The sequence below is a fragment of the Pan paniscus genome, chromosome 13 (assembly GCF_029289425.2).
Source record: "Pan paniscus chromosome 13, NHGRI_mPanPan1-v2.0_pri, whole genome shotgun sequence".
In the NCBI taxonomy this organism is placed as follows: domain Eukaryota; kingdom Metazoa; phylum Chordata; class Mammalia; order Primates; family Hominidae; genus Pan; species Pan paniscus.
In genome coordinates, this window is record NC_073262.2 from 61133170 (window position 1) to 61150399 (window position 17230).

At 37.9% G+C, this 17230-nt stretch overlaps 1 protein-coding gene across 1 annotated transcript in view; it reads left to right on the forward strand.

Annotated features, from left to right (window-relative positions):
- The window catches only part of PKP4 (plakophilin 4), a 227178-nt gene that overhangs the window by 1105 nt on the left and 208843 nt on the right, over positions 1–17230 (forward strand). The gene's annotated exons all lie outside the window — the stretch shown is intronic.

Genomic DNA, 17230 nt, shown 5'->3' on the forward strand with positions numbered 1-17230 from the left:
GAATGCACCAGGGGCAGAGTCCACACAGCCCGCCGCGGCTGCCCTAGCGCCTTCCCTCCCCAGCTCTCGCCGCGCAGCCAGAGGTCACCGGAGCATCTTCGGAGCTGGTGAGCCTCATTCCACTCCTCTCCTCCCATAGCTTCTCTCCATGCGGCAGAGGGGAAGCGCGGTAATTCTTTGGGGCTCCAGCTAGCCTTTCGTCTGGGTTTTTGCTGCATTGGTCTTCAGGACCGTGAATTTGGGGCCGATGACTGTGTAGCCAAGGTTATTGATCATTGCACAGAGCTGTTTGCAAGTTTGGTGTGCAAGGTTTGGATAGTGCCTGGTTTTCACCAGGGTTTTCTGAAAACCAGCAGAAACAGGGGGCCTGAAGGTTGTTAGAGTAATGAGCTTGCAGCCAACGTATTTTAGCTCTATCAAAAAATGCCTGTTAGTGCTCACGGGCATGTACTGCAAGAGAGATCTTGAATGCATCACTTTGGTATCCTAAGAAGTGTAATTTTTTTCCCTCGTCATACTGGGCTGTGTTTAGACCTCGTATAATACATAATGAATAGAAACAGAGAAGCACTGTTCGGTCAGCGATGGGACAGATAGAACTGTCTGGTACAGTTAAATTCGGGACGTGTCAGTTACCATTCAAAGTAACACGGGGACACCACAATCATGTATATTTCAAGATGTAATTTATTAGTGGAGGTCTCAGTTTTTTCTCTTTGTTACTGAGTTTGACTGAAAAAAAAAATAAATGCTGCCCTACAAGTTTTAAAGAACGGTAATTATTTACGTGTAAAATCAATGATGGCTAGTATGCATTTTTGGTCAAATTTTGTTTTCCTTAATACGGGAGAGCAAAATTTTGACAGAAAGTGGTTCGCTAGAATTGAGCTTAGATTCTTTTTATTTTTAAAGAGAAACTAGAAGAATGCTTCTCTTCTTGAATGCAGTATATTGCTGTAGGAGTATCTTCGTTTTGGTGCCTGTGAAACAGTTATGGAAAATGGGAACATGAAAACGAGAACAACTAATGTCTGAAATAAGTGTTTCTGGATGTTGAAAAGCATCATATGTGTGTTTTTATTTGACACAATTTGCTTTGCAGGTTGCATTTATGATAAACCTCTTTGCACCTGGTTATTTTATGTCAGATTCAGTAAAATAATAAGTCAGTTGTCTGACCAATCAGCTTTCTTCCAACACCTACTTTGTGTAGATCATGGACATTGAAAACTATTAAATAGGAGCCTTTAGTTAAGGACTCAACAGAAAGGAAAAAAAATAGAAAAAAATATTTTGCACTCAGAAAGGTTTATGTTTTGGTTGCTACGTTGTTTTTCAGCTATGTGCATAATCAGTGAATCTTCTAGTTTAGAGGTTTAATTTGTGTCCAGTAACACTGTGGAGGATATTGGGAGGTGTTTGTAAATGCCAACAGGAAACTTTTATTATGTAACAGTATCATATTACAGCAGTGTTTAACCCATGCTTAACCCGTGCTTATTTGACTTGATGTCAAGATTGGGAAGTAAAAGCAAATTTAGTTTCCCTGCCGCATTAGAAATTGAAAACCCTATTCAGATGTATGGATCACACACACACACACACACACACACACACACGACACACACACATACACGATTGGCTGTGCAGATAGTTTTGCCTGCTTCAGGTAAAGGTAACCTTTCAGTTAGAAATGCTTTCTATTTGTTACAGATATTCAAAGAGTGGAAGCTTTTCAACTAGTGATCCTACACAATTGAAAATAACCGAAATTGTATTTTGACCAAAGTGCATTCCCTCCCCACCCCCTACTATTATGTAAGGAGAGGTTGCTGCATCTGGTGTCTTATGTATTATACTGAAGAGTCTAAGTTGGGAAAGCTAAATATCCAATTATTTTAATTTTTACCTGTATTGTTTTTGGAGGGAGATAAGGGAGCAGAGTATTGATGGAAAACAAGGGAAGAAGAAACTAGGGGCAGCTAGTATTCAGCCAGAAAGTAAAATTATATACATTATTGCAGCAGTAATGCATTTATAAGCTGAATAAATCAAATCTAATTTTGTGACTAGTTCTGACATGATATGAATTTAAAGAAACTACTACCAAATTCAGTTTAATAAAAATTTTAGCACTTACATGACCTTGAGTATTTGGATTAGGTTTAAATTAGAATCGCAGTTTTCTTCCTTTTCTTGTAAATAGGCAAAGTAAATTTAATGTAAAAATTTGAAACTCGCTTTAATTTTTGAAAATGCAATTATTGGCAATTTTTGACCTTAGTAATTTCCATGCTGTTACCCAGGGATCAATTTAAATAATATTCATACCCTGGATGATGCCAACCATCAGGTAAGTCTAGTCTCTTACCTGACTCTTTTGAAATATTAAGGTATTTTGAGAATGCTCTGTAATCTAATGTGTTTTTCTTTCTGTTTCAATTGAGCAGTAATTCCCTACCTTGCTTAATTCTAAAATGGACATCATATCTTCATTCTTAAATGGAAGGTAAAATAGAGGTTACTATAGGGTTATTTTAGGGCATAAATGCCTATGGTATTGTATGTCAGTTTGGGAAGTTTGCCTTCACGCCTTCAAGTGTACAGGGAGATAGTTACTCCTTCAATGTGTGAAATGATTCTGTAGTGCCCTTCCTGCACTGAAGGGGGAAGAAGAATCTGAAACATAACACCAGAGGACTAGGTATGTTTGGAGAATTAAATAACTATTTCACAGCCAGACAACACTACAGACAGCTGCAAATAGAGAAAAGAAGGAAAACTTTTAAGATACGTGGATGTAAGCTTTCATTCTTACATCAATGGAAGTGATGATAGCAGTCAGCAGGTCAGTTGGATGCTCAGTGATAAGAAATAACAGGGTTATTTCAAGGTAAGGTAATCAGGCCCTAAGTTGCCAAGAACAGTAATTCATGTACTTGCTGGTTTCAGTTCAGAAGTTGCATAACATTCAAATATTTCTTACCTTGTCACTTTAATAATTCAGTGGAATTATCTTAATTTAGTGTGCTATGTTACCATTACTAAATTGGGGATGTTACATGATGGTGATCTTCAATTAAACTTAGGAATGTTGCAGACATTTTCTTCATCATTGACCTGTTGTTTTTCCTTTTCATAATTTAGATTTATTTGATAAACCAATAAATGTTGGCTATATCACTGATCATTTTATTATTCATAGTCTTGATAACATTATAGTTTATTATGACTCATATATAATGATTCATTGCAGCTGATAAAATGTTGTTAGGGATTGTATTGTGAGATTTTATTACTACCAAATATATAAATTAAAATGTGGAAGTGTCTGAGTTATTGTAAGTCATGTGATTGCAAAGCATTTTTCCTGAATGGAATAATACCTGGTGACTGGGTGGGTGCCAGTCCAGGTAGCTAGATATAGAATAATACAGTCTTCACAAAATCCAGAACTCACAATGTAGGGTAGGGAGGGAGGGGACCAGGGGAAGCACCTTTCTTTGACATCTGAGGCATGTTTGACTTCTATAGTTTCCTCTCCACTAAATATAAATTGGGTGAGTTGCAAATATTTAATGGTGTTAGTACTGCTCTTCCTTCATCTGTGCCCCTACACTGCCCCCACCACCCTGCCACAACACACACACACTATGCCATCACCACATCTGTGAGCTTGGCAAGGCAGAGGAAGCTCCTTATGGCCTGAGACCATGTACATAAAATGTAGACATTGGTGTCCTGTATTCCAGGTTGAATTTAAAACAGGTATGGGGTTTGACACAAAAATGATACTGTATATGAAGGTTAGGTAAAATATGTATTTGAAATGAGGCTATCAGGGTACTATGCAGGCTTTTGGGGTCTGGCCCGAAACTTGGAATGCAGTTTTTCATAGAAACCCACAATCAGTTTACAAATAGACTTTTGAAACACTGGGTATCTGAAGTTTTGGCCCATTGCAAGCTGTGTCTGAATTGCAAGCATGAGGGAAGTAAAAAGCATCCCAAATCAGAAATTAGGAGATCTGCCATTAAACCTTATTACCTTGACAAACCATTTAATGTTTGGATGATAGCTTCCTCCTTTTAAAAATACAATTTGGATTATATTGATCTAAGTTATATTTTAGCTCAAGATTCCTGAAGTTCACAGTGGTTTTTAAAAATTTTTCTTAAGAAAAAAAAAAAAGAACAAAAAACTTTTCCAAGCTTGAATATACATAATCAGCCCTGTTTCCCCTTGTACCTCAAATCATGGCAACAAGGAAGTTGAATTTCTCTTTTGAGACTTTTGAACCTTCTTCACATTCATTTTTAATTGTTTTGTTTTGTTTTAAAACAATATCATTTTGGGAAGTGAGGGGAAGGGATGAAGCACGTGTTTTCAAAGTCTTGCTGTCTGCCTCTACCCTAGTCCAAGATTACATATGGTAGTTTTGGCCAGGGAAAGTGCTTGGGATTTCACCTTCATACTCAGTGAGGCTCATGAAGTGTCATTAAGGTAGTGAGGTGTCATGGTTAGCAGCCTTACTGTCAGGGTCCAATTCTGGCACTGCAACTTGCTAGCTGTGTAACCTGGCAGATTGTATAATCTCTATGGTCCTCGTTTTGCTCATCTGTAGGATGGAGTGATAAAAGTACCCACTTCATATGGTTGTTGGGGAGATTAAATGAATTAATACATGTAAAGTGCTTACAACAGGAGCTGGTTCAGAGCCAGCGCTTAATACATTGAAATAATTATTTTTACATTGTGGTGCTTTTATGATGGTTTCTGCAGCATTTACCAAATGCCAGGGAAATTATTGGCTTGCTTTCTGTGTGGGTTTTGTCAAAATGATTATGGATTTCAACAGGATATTTCAGGGAAGAAATAAACTGCTGAACAGAAACCATTGTGAGCTTGATAGTTTGCAGGACATTGTAGAAAAGAGAATCCAGCGCAGTAATTAAGGGCCTTTTTAAGTAGAGAAGTTGTAGCTTCTTGCGGTAGGCAATACTTAGAGAGGCATTAACCACCGCTAGCCAACAAGTATAGGAGAATGTATACAATTATTGCGTTTGTAATCCCAGGTAGTAGTCATTTTATAAAATGTCTTTGCTAGTCAGTACATGAATAAAGCGTTAGAAAGTGTTCATCATTTAACACCATTTGCCCCAATGCAGCTTGTAAATTAACTCTTTAAGCTGGCTTTTCTGTTTGAAAGTGATCACAGTTGGAAAAAAAAAAAAAAAAAGGATATTTGAAATCAGCAGGAGACTCCCAAATCAAGAAAGGCTAGAAAAGAGGAAGGGGGTTTGGAATATTCATGATATAAATCAACAGACAGTGGTTAAATAGATATCAAGAGGCTCTAGTTCTAGTCCTGGCTTTGCCACTATGCAGGTGTGTGTCCCATGAGCACATCATGTAACTCTCGTGGGCTTTAGTTTTCTTGTCTATAAAATGAGGGAGTTGGTCTAGATGCTCTCTAGAGTCCCTCTAGTACTTACATTTCGCAACTCTTAGAACATCAAGCCATTACATTTTTTCCTCAGCAAGAATGTGCTGTCTTCCCAAGGATTTATGACAATTTACCCTCTGGGATAAGGAGGAAAAATTGAAGTTGTATACTTGAAATTCTCAGCTCCTGAAAATATGTGTCGCAGCCAGACAAACCTGTGACCCCTCTGTGGCTGAGTCAGTGGCTCCGTGTCTTGTGCGGTAGTGGTGAAGTGCTCCAGGAGTGAGGATCCCTGGGGCCCCTCGGGGCAGGAGCTGAGCAGTGAGCCTTTATGGAGCTGCACATCTGCAGTTTGTCACAGCCCTGACTTCTGGGACTTACTTGTCTACAACCAGTCCCCTGTGCACATTGGAGGCTTCACCTCTGATTGAGACTACATTTTTCAGAAGTTGGATAGAAACAAGAAAGGGGATTTAGCATGGTGGTTAGAAGGGACTAGTCTTGTTACAGTGAGAAAGATCCACTTCTTACTTTCTCAGATGGTTTGATTTGTCCTCAGAGAAGTTAAACAACTGACAGAGTTGCTCCTCTGAAAACATTTTGTATGAATACTTTAGGTTCATAGGGAACTCATCAATCCATATCTCATAGAATATAGGGACTTTTCATTCAAGTCTAATTTTTACATATAGACAATCTACCAGTGTTCAGAAATTGTGGCAGATTTCATGAGGAGAATTTTTTTCTTGGATTTGTGCTCTTCTATAAAAAGTAATTTAAAAATTCAGTGATGAAAGTTTCTCCTAGACCCTGTTCTCTTCCTTTGTGGAGAAAAAAAATCCTTATAGAACTCTAGTATGTATTTATCTATAAAACAATTGTTTAAAAATATTGAGGTTAGCTCTTCCCCTTTGCTAATGCAATAAGGACATTATTTGCAAAGGGAAGCATTAATTATACTACTATTGTATGCAGTATTAAATGAATTGTCAATGTCACGATCAAAGTAAACCCTTGAAGAACTGGCTGTTGTTCCCATACCTTCATGAGAATTGTAAACACTCATGTAAAATAGAAACCATTATTTACCACTTTGCAGTGAAATGGATCATGTGTTCTGACACCTGTACCCTGAGTTGAGTGGGAAACAGGGACTGTTTGATGAATTAAAGGTAACTTTATTCCTGTATACCACTAGGGGTGCAAGTGAGGGGACTGTAGGCAATTAGTACTTTAGATATTTGTTGGAGTCCTGCTGTGTGTGCGGTATTGTGTTTCATTTTGCATACTTATTTAAAACGATACTACTTATTTGAAATGATTCATTTTAGTTCATTTTAACCAACATTTTTTAGTCCCCTGCTCCATATCAGACTGATAGGCCTTATGGCCAAAAAGATGACTTCCTCCAGGGATACTTACTGTCTGTGTTAGATTCAGTAATGGCAGTCTTGGTCTTTAAGGAATCCATGATACATTTTTCAATCTGGTTGGGAAAGATAAGACACATGAGGTAGAGAAGATTGTCCTAGAAATGTTGGTATATAAATAAACATGTAACATTGTTTCATAAGTATTAAGGATGAGCTATAAAATAACTAGGTTGTAGCTCATACTTCTACTTGCTTAGTTGTGTATTACATGATAAATTACCCGATTCTAGAGATATGCACTAACCACTCTCATTAGCTTTCTTTGGGAAAAGTCTGCACCAAAGATAAATAGTGATTTCAAAATAAGTTTTAATCATGAACTTGATTATTTTGGCTGTATCTCTTGAAACACTTTACCATATAGCCTATGTGAAATAATTAATCATAATGACAATACATGATTTATGAGAAACCATAATTTATGCCGTAAGACCTGCCATTTTATTACATTCTTATTTTTATTTTTCATGCAGCAGTATTTTCATTTATTGTGTTTTGTGCTTTTCTTTTATTCTCTATGTAATTTGTGTGCCTTTATAAGCCCAAACTTGCTGTTGAAAATATTCCCTCCCATTGTTATGAATAAACAGAATGTTTCAAAATCTCTCGTGATGTATGCTAGAATAAATGGTCTCATTGAATCTTACTTTGAATCTCAGAATGATGCACTGATGGGAATTTTTCACTTACTGTCATTTTGTCGACAACTACATAAGCAGTAAGTCTGTTTAAAAAAGGCACTGACTAAGGAATCACAAAATCCAACTGGACTTCACAAGAACTATTAATACTATTAGTCTGAGACCTGTGATAAACAACTCAGATGTTAAAGGTCTAATTCAGACTGTCAACAGATGAAAAATAAGTGTCAGTCTGAAATCTTCGGATAGTATATCGGCAAGTGTCAGTCTTCCAAAATATTATTTAGAACTGTGAATATAATTTTTCACAGAAGCAACATTAATCCATAAATCTCCTGTCCTGTAGTGTAACTATAGTATATCAGTTCCATGGGAAAATAGTCCTGCTCTAAGCTACTCAACAGCAGGGAGTTTATCTTTCTACAGGACTTAATCTTGACCTCCAGTGGTTCTGTATACCTTAAGTGAATGAATGAGTTTGAATTCTAGTTTTGAACACCTTCACCTGCTACTCTTGGATAATCGTGTCTGTTTGTGTCTAGTACCTATCCTCTGTCCTTTTGTAAACAGGTCTGAGACCCTGATACCATTTATCCTGCATGTTTCAAAGGAAAAAACTATTTAGACTTTAAAAAAATGCTTTTCTAATACAACTTGCTAGATAAATAATTCATTATACCAAATTCCTTAGTAAAGAAATTAACGGCTGGGTGCAGTGGCTCACACCTGTAATCCCAGCACTTTGGGAGGCTGAGGCAGGTGGATCACTTGAGATTAGGAGTTCAAGACCAGCCTGGACAACATGGTGAAACTCCGTCTCTACTAAAAATACAAAAAAAAAAAAATTAGCCAGGCGTGGTGGCGGGCGCCTGTAGTCCCAGCTACTTGGGAGGCTGAGGTGGGAGAATCACGTGAACCCGTGAGGCAGAGGTTGCAGTGGGCAGAGATTGCACCACTGCACTCCAGCCTGGGTGACAGAGCGAAACTCCATTTCAAAAAGAAGTTAATTAGAAGATTTTAAACAGATTGGTTCATATTCATTTTAAACTTAATTGCCTGGATTATAACCATAGTGAGATGAGTTTTCATAATGCTCTTTATCATACTACTAATAGGCACCAATCAAGCACCAAGACTAAGCTAAGCTTTGAAAGTGTGATATTGAGCAAACTTTCTGTATCTGTACCTTTTGTGAATCAGTAATATCTTTGTATACTCAGCTGAAGAGTTAAGACAGAAGTAGATATAATATAAAGCACATGAAGTTTTTCAAAGGGGAAATGTTACAAAAATGCTAAGGGTTATTGGTACTATAAAATTACATAAATGTTAAGAGTAACGAAACAAAATTTCATAGCTTGTTTTGACCTAGTTGGTATAGTAAGTAAACCTTTGTTTGGTCTTAATATAGTAGGTAGAAATATTCTTATACATTTTGGTTGTCCCTTTCCCAACCTCACATAATCACTGTAATAAAATTTACAGAAGGAAAGATCCTGTGTACCCTTTATATTGTTTTCCCCAGTGGTAACATCTTGAAAACTATATTACAATGTCACAACCAGGATATTAACATTGATGTAATCAAGATACACAACATTTCCATCACCACAACGCTCATCTCTCCTACTCTCATCGCCTCCTAAATCTCTGGCAACCATTCATTTTTCATCACAACTATAGTTTTGTCATTTTAAGAATGCTAGTGGCCTACACCTGTAGTTACAGCTACTGAGGAAGCTGAGGTGGGAGGATGACTTGAGCCTGGGAGGGCAAGACTGCAGTGAGCCATGATCTCACCACTGCACTCCATCCTGGGTGAGAGAGTGAGACCTTGTCTCAAAAAAAAAAAAAAAAAAAAAGTGGGCACGGTGGCTCGCTCCTGTAATCTGAGCACTGTCAGAGGCTAAGATATGAAGATTACTTGAGGCCAAGAGTTCAAGACCAGCCTGAGCAACATAGCCAGACGCTGTCTCTAAAAAAAATTTTAAAAATTAGCTGCATGCGATGGCATGTGCCTGTAGTCTCAGGTAATTGGGAAGCTGAGGTAGAAGGATTGCTTGAGCCCAGGAGGTTGAGGCTACAGTGAGTTATGATAGTGCCACTGCACTCCAACCTGGGCAATAGAGTGAAACTCTATCTCCAAAAATAAAAAAATAAAAAAAGAATATTATATAAATAGATTTATAAAGTATGTGATTTGGGATATTTTTTCCCATTTTGCATAATTCTTTGGAGATTATTCCAGGTTGCTGCGTGTATCGATAGTCTGTTCTGTTTTATAGCCAAGTAATATTCCATAATATGGATGTACCATAGTTTGCTTAACCATTCACCTGTTGTTTCCAACTTATAGCTATTACAAATAGAGTTGCTATGAATATGTATGTACAGTTTAGCATAAGTATACTTTTCTCTGGGGGAAATGCCCAGGAATACAATTGCTGCATTGAATCATAATTTTTAAAACTTTCTTTCTAAATTATGCACTGAATTATATGAGACCTCAGTAATCCAGCCATCTTTATCAATGTGTTGGTGAATTAAAATACAGAATTTTGTAAGGTAGATTTATAGCTTTGGTAAATTACAAAAACTTGTCTATAAAATCAAGTCTTTTATCTTTTGTTACTGTTTTACAAATAGTACTTCCCATAAGTTTACCTTATTTTTTAGGAAAACCCCATTGATTTTAAGTAGAATTCATGAAGTTGCTTTGTAGCTTGGCTTCAGGATTTGTTTGGTTTTGTTATATTTTTTTCTTTAGATAGCAGGCACATTTAATTTTCTATAACAATATTATATTTTAAAATGTAATCATGAATGTTGGCTCTTTCAGAATTTCACTTATATATGATCATAGGTAATATTCTTGCAAAAAAATGTTGATAGTGCACCATGTTAACAGGCAAGGTGAGGATGTAAGATGAAGACAGTATTCTCCTATGTGATTGGAATTAATCCAGTCGTTAGGTTGAAGCCAGTAAGCATACCTGATACTTTAAAAGGTGAGGATTGTTTCATTCCTAGAAGAAAAGAAATTAGACATTTTCTTTTCTTCTTCTTCTTTTTTTTTTTGGCTGGAGCAGTGGCGGTACTATTATAACTCACTGCAGCCTCAAATTCCTGAGCTCAAGGGACCCACTCGCGTCAGCCTCCTGAGTACCTGGGACTACAGGCACATGCTACCATGCCCGACTAATTTTTTTGTTTTTGTTTTTTGTAGGGGCGATCTGGCCATGTTGCCCAGACTGGTCTCGAACTCCTGGCCACAAGCAATCCTCCTGCCTCAGCATCCCAAAGTGCTGGGATTACAGGCATGAACCACCATACCTAGCCAGAAAATACTTTTTTTTTGTTTTTTTTTGAGATGGAGTCTTGCTCTATTGCCCAGGCTGGAGGGCAGTGGGGTGATCTCAGCTCACTGCAACCTCTGCCTCCTGGGTTCAAGCTATTCTCCTGTCTCAGCCCCCCGAGTAGCTGGGATTACAGGTGCACACCACCATGCCCAGCTAATTTTTGTGTTTTTAGTAGAGATGAGGTTTTGCCATGTTGGCCAGGCTGGTCTCGAACTCCTGACCTCAGGTGATCTGCCTGCTTTGGCCTCCCAAAGTGCTGAGATTACAGGCGTGAACCACCACACCCGGCCAGAAAAGACATTTTCTAAAGTGATTTTCTTATCCCCTCCTTCCCACCGTGCTTTTTGTGTGACTGTTGTACATACCTCTGCCAGAGAAATATGTTGAAATTGCATCTGGCTAAATGAAGTCTTCGTGATTGATACTTTGGTTAGTTTTTATTAATGTCTTTTCTACCTTGAAGGTCAAATCTTTATTTTCATAGTTTAAAATACCATCAGATTACTTAACAAGCTTTATACTTTGTTCAGTATTACTTTTATGTTCATTCTAATATTTTTATTATCAATACTTCAGTCTTCCAGAATCCTAGCTGAGAAGGTAAGTGTTGACTGTACAATCAGTCCTAAAATATAGCTATACAGTAACATTCATTTTTAATATGGTGCTTTTAAGGATTTGATCCATTTTCTGTATTTGAATGATACAACCTCAGCACTATTTACTTTCACAGAAATATGATCCTCCCAATAAGTTGTGTATTTCCTGAAGGTTTTTCTTTGATTACCTGTTATGTCCTTCTCTGCCTGGTGAGCCCTTGTTTTTCTTCTTCAGGGTCTAACTCAATGACCCCTCTTTAATGAAGCCTTCCCTGGCCCTTCGCTCTGCCCAACTCCAGATTTCAACCTTCCCACCTGTGCTTGTCATCACTTTGCACATAACTCTGCTTTGAACACTTGTCACATTGTGAATAGTTTCTGTGTCTGTGTCCTGGCTATGTGAGCTCTCAGCAGGTTAGAACTGTGTCATAGCCATCACTGTAATTCTCTCATGTAGCAGTATTCCTAACATATAGTAAGCAATGATGCTTTCTTTGAGTGAATGAATAATTAAATACTTTGTTTACAACCTTAGTTATCCCCTTCTCTTCTAACCTTCAGTGGCTCCCCATTGTTTACCCTGCTGGATCATATTCACATTCCCCAGTGACCTACCATATAAGGCCCATTACAGTCAAACCTTAATTGCTCTCCTTCCTGAACCCTCCACATCAGCAAGTCTAGTCTCTACTCATTGTTCTCTGTCTCCCTCCACTCTAGGTTCACATCTTCAAAGTCCTTCAAGACCTAGTTCAAATAGATACTGTAATAGTATCTAACTTTTTTGTGGTAGAAAGAAAGAAAGCGCAGAGATCCTACTCTGATGACAACAAGAACAAAAAACACAACACAATCTAATTCATTATTTTCTTCAACCCATCAGAGAGTTGAAATATCATAAACAACTAACCTGAAATCTAAGGAAGGAAAGGCATCTCCAAGGTTGGACTTGCTTACCTGGGACAGATGATGCTGGACACTAGTAAGAAGAACTGAGTTAAAAATGTTTAGCAAATTGCTAAGTGTTGAATGTGGGCAGGCAAGAGAATACAGAACCCCACAAGGCATCAGTCAGGTGGTGAATTCATACCCCTTGAGGGCTCTTCTACATGGACCTCCCCTGATGCTAATTTTAAAAAGATTGGCCAGAGTCCTGAGAAGGCCTCCCACTGAGTGCGGGGCTGGGGAGGGGAGCAGCAACCCGAGGATGGAAAGGCAGAAAACCCCAGTCTCCCTTAGGGCACTGGTGAAAACCATTGAGAATGAAAATTTCTGAGAGTATTGTTAAGCCATCCCAATTTAAAAACAGCATGCTTGCTACAAACACAGCTTCAATGCCCCTTCACCCCAGCCACCAAACTAGCTCCTCAGCAAACACTCTGCACCCACACCATGAGCATAGGAATCTCTCAGAGCCTTGGAGGTGAAGGAGAGAGAATGATGGCCCAAGACAAGGTTTTGGTTGAAAAAGTTTTAAGATAGAGTGGACTTAAGCATGGTAATGGATGGAGTGAGGAAAGCCAAAGAATAGAATTAAAAGAAATCAGGGAGTAAGGAGGATAGGTTGTAAATCACATAGCATGAATTTTCTTCCAGAATGTTTCATCAATGTAGATGCTTAGGCGTGCAAGTTTAATTTTTGTTTAAAATGGGGGGAAAACCCTACATGAATAGATTCCTGGATTAAATTTAGTATCAGATTTAATTTTTACAGTCAAGAACAATTAGATTGTCTGCTCGTATTTTCTGGATCATGAGATCTATTCACACTGAAATGTCTAACATTTTGCTCATTGTCAAAAAAAGCCTTCAAGTGCTGACATGAAGAATTGTGCTTTATTTCAAATTGTGCACATCACTGCAGTAGCAGAGGCTCATCACACATGAGAGAAGACATACTGGAAGTAAGATTCATCTCTTCTAGTTGATTTGACATAAGCAGTATCATCCAACTAAATATCAGTGAATGCCTGTTTTAATATTTCTCCAATCTTATTCATAGTTACAAAATCAGGACAATTTATTTCTTCTATTAAATGCCGTTTATTGAACTAAGCATTATTTCAAAGAAAAAAGAACTAGTCATTGAAAAGTAATTCCTTTTTTAGATACCTCATTAAACTTAACAATGGCATTTAAACACTTGTGATTATTGAAAAATTAAACATGCCTAAATTATTTGGTCTCATTCTACTCATAGCCAAAATTTAAATATAGCTTATCAAGTGGTTTCTGAAAGGTATAGAGTAAAAATGCATTCTTCCTCAGCTCTTTTTCTGTACCAAAAAGCGCTATGTAGGAAGCTTAGCACAGAACTGAAAGTGAATCAATAGGAAGATGTTGGTTAAAGAATATATAATTAGTTAGATTGAAAGAATGAGATCAAGGAATCTATTGCACAGCATGGTGAATATCGTTAATGATAATATATTTTTGAAATATGCTGAGAGTGGATGTTAGGGGTTCTCACCACAAAAATGACAGCTATGTTAAGTAATGCATTTGTTAATAAGCTGGATTTAACATTCCACATGTATGTATACTTCAACATCGTGCTGTACACAATAAATACATACAATTTTATCTTTTAGTTTCTAAAAAATTTAAAATCAAAATGAATTTTAAAAAGTAGAATTAGGCCGGGCGTGGTGGCTCACGCCTGTAATCCCAACACTTTGGGAGGCCGAGGCGGGCAGATCATGAGGTCAGGAGATCGAGACCATCCTGGCTAACACGGTGAAACCCCGTCTCTACTAAAAAAATACAAAAAAAATTGGCCGAGGGCAGTGGCAGGCGCCTGTAATCCCAGCTACTCGGGAGGCTGAGGCAGGAGAATGGTGGGAACCTGGGAGGTGGAGCTTGCAGTGAGCAGAGATCAAGCCACTGCACTCCAGCCTGGGACACAGAGCGAGGCTCCATCTCAAAAAAAAAAAAAAAAAAAGAATTAAAAACTATCTTCAGGCTGACCATATCAGTTTTTATGTCTTTTCAACCAAATTGGGTCAGATAGAGAAAAGGAAAAGATCTGCATACTCATTACAACCTATGCTTTTCCTGTGAAGAAGCCAGTCATCTAATTTTTTAAAAGCAGTGAAAAAAAGGCTACAGACTATAGCATAGATTTATGTTAAATGTTACAAGCATGAAATGTTAAAATATATCCATTTACAACAGAGTAAACAGACAACGTACAGAATGGGAGAAAATATTTGCAAACTATGAATCTGACAAAGGTCTAATATCCAGCATCTATAAGGAACTTAAATTTACAAGAGAAAAACAACCCTATTTAAAAGTGGGCAAAGGACATGAACAGACACTTTTCAAAAAAGGACATCCATGTGGTCAACAAGCACGTAAAAAAAAAGCTCAGTATCACTGATCATTAGACAAATGCAAATCAAAACCACAATGAGATACCATTTCACACCAGTCAGAATGACTGTTAGTAAAAAGTCAGTAAATAACAGATGCTGGTGAGGTTGCAGAAAAAAGAGAACACTTATATACGGTTGGTGAGAGTGTATGTTAGTTCAACCATTGTGGAAAGCAGTATGGTGATTCCTCAAAGAGCTGAAAGCAGAACTACCATTCAACCCAGCAATCCCACTACTGGGTATATACCCAGAGGAATATAAATCATTCTGCTATAAAGACACATGCACACAAATGTTCATTGCAGCACTATTCATAGTAACAAAGACATGGAATCAACCTAAATGCCCATCAGTGGCAGATTGGATAAAGAAAATGTGGTACATATACACCGTGGAATACTATGCAGCCATAAAAATAACAAGATCCGGTCTTTTGCAAGAACATGGATGGAGCTGGAGGCTATTATCCTTAGGAAACTAACTCAGGAACAGAAACCAAATACCGTATATTCTCACTTATAAGTGGGAGCTAAATGATGAGAAGTCACAGACACAAAGAAGGAAACAACCTTCTTGAGGTCTACTTGAGGGTAGAGGGTGGGAGGAGAGAGGGGGCAGAAAAGGTAACTCTGGGGTATTGGACTTAATTCCTGAGTGATGAAATAATATGTACAACATACCCCAGCGATATAAGTTTACCTACGTAACCTTCACATGTACCCCTGAACCTAAAAGTTTAAAATACATATATATCCATTTAAAGCAATTCAGATTGTATCTTAGCTTATTTTTTGCTTTGAAGCTAGCTTATGAAATTTTAAAATCAGGTAAAATTTGTGTGGCTTACAAGGTCAGCATTAAACAACCTAAGGAAAGGGGAGGACTCTGATTTTTCAGTGGTTATGAAGCAAGGTGATACTAAATGAATTATATTTATTATATGCATTACAGAATAAAATTTCTGTGTTTACTGGGTATTTTTTCATTTTAATTCCCAAAGTAAAACTACAACTCAAAGATGACCAGAACAATTGTTTTCCTTCTTTCATCCTCATAGTCATTAACAAGTTTTAACAGAAGCTACTCGAGGACAGATATTCTGCGTTTTACACGTTTGCTGCCCCTAGAGGTCTGAGCAAAGACAGAGGGAAGCTCCGAAAGTACAAGACTCTGGCTGACTTGAAGCTGCCACATAGGTGAAAACAATCGTGTCTTTCTGTAATCAGTAATGACATTTTGGGATCCCTGAGGCTCACTTGCTGTTAACGATATCACTTCTAAGACATTATAATACCAAAGCTATTAGAACCAAAAGATCTAGGCCGTGTTGATTACTGAACCCCTGCCCACTCCTAGCATTGGGCCTCAGAAATCAGTTATTGATGAGAATTCACAGAATTACATTGGAAGTGTCAAAGTTAAGCCCAATAAAAAATTTTTAAAAAAGAAAACCATGAGATTTTAAGTGAAGGCAAGAATAATTTGACAACTGCTTGTGCATAAAATGTTTTCCGTAATTCATTTTGGAAATGAAAATTTACTGCCTGTTTCCCATTTGCAATGGTTTTTCACCAGTGCCCTAAGGAAGACGGGTTTTTTGCCTTTCCCTCAGCAGTGTAAGGCTGTTCCATAGTAGAGATAGGAGAGGAGGATCCAGGCAGGATTTCTTGCCTCTCCCACACTAGCTGCTGCTCCCCTCCCCAGGCCCGCACTCAGTGGGAGGCCTTCTCAGGACTCTGGCCAATCTTTTTAAAATTAGCATCAGGGGAGGTCCATGTAGAAGAGCCCTCAAGAGGTATGAATTCACCACCTGACTGATGCCTTGTGGGGTTCTGTATTCTCTTGCCTGCCCACATTCAACATTTAGCAATTTGCTAAACATTTTTAACTCAGTTCTTTTTACTAGTGTCCAGCATCATCTGTCCCAGGTAAGCAAGTCCAACCTTGGAGATGCCTTTCCTTCCTTAGATTTCAGGCTAGTTAGTTATACTGAGATATCAGCTCTCTGATGGGTTAAAGAAAATCATGAATTAGCGATTGTGTTGTGTTTTTTGTTCTTGTTGTCACCAGGGTAAGATCTCTGCTCTTTCTACTAGAAGAAAAGTTAGATACTTTTATAGCTGTCTTAAGGAAGTTCACCTTTCCATTTGAAATGCCAAGGACCCCTGGTGCCACTTTTTAAAAATCTTTTTATTAGAGTTTTATTATTTTTTGATAACATATCTATATGCTGTTTCCTCACTAGATTGTGGACTTTAAAAGTCATGAAACTGATTCATTCTTTTTTTTTTTGTCTTCAGCACCCAGCAGAGTACCTGGCATAGAGTAGGTGCCCAGTGTTTTAGACACAGAGGTTTGCATTTTAATCTCAGTAA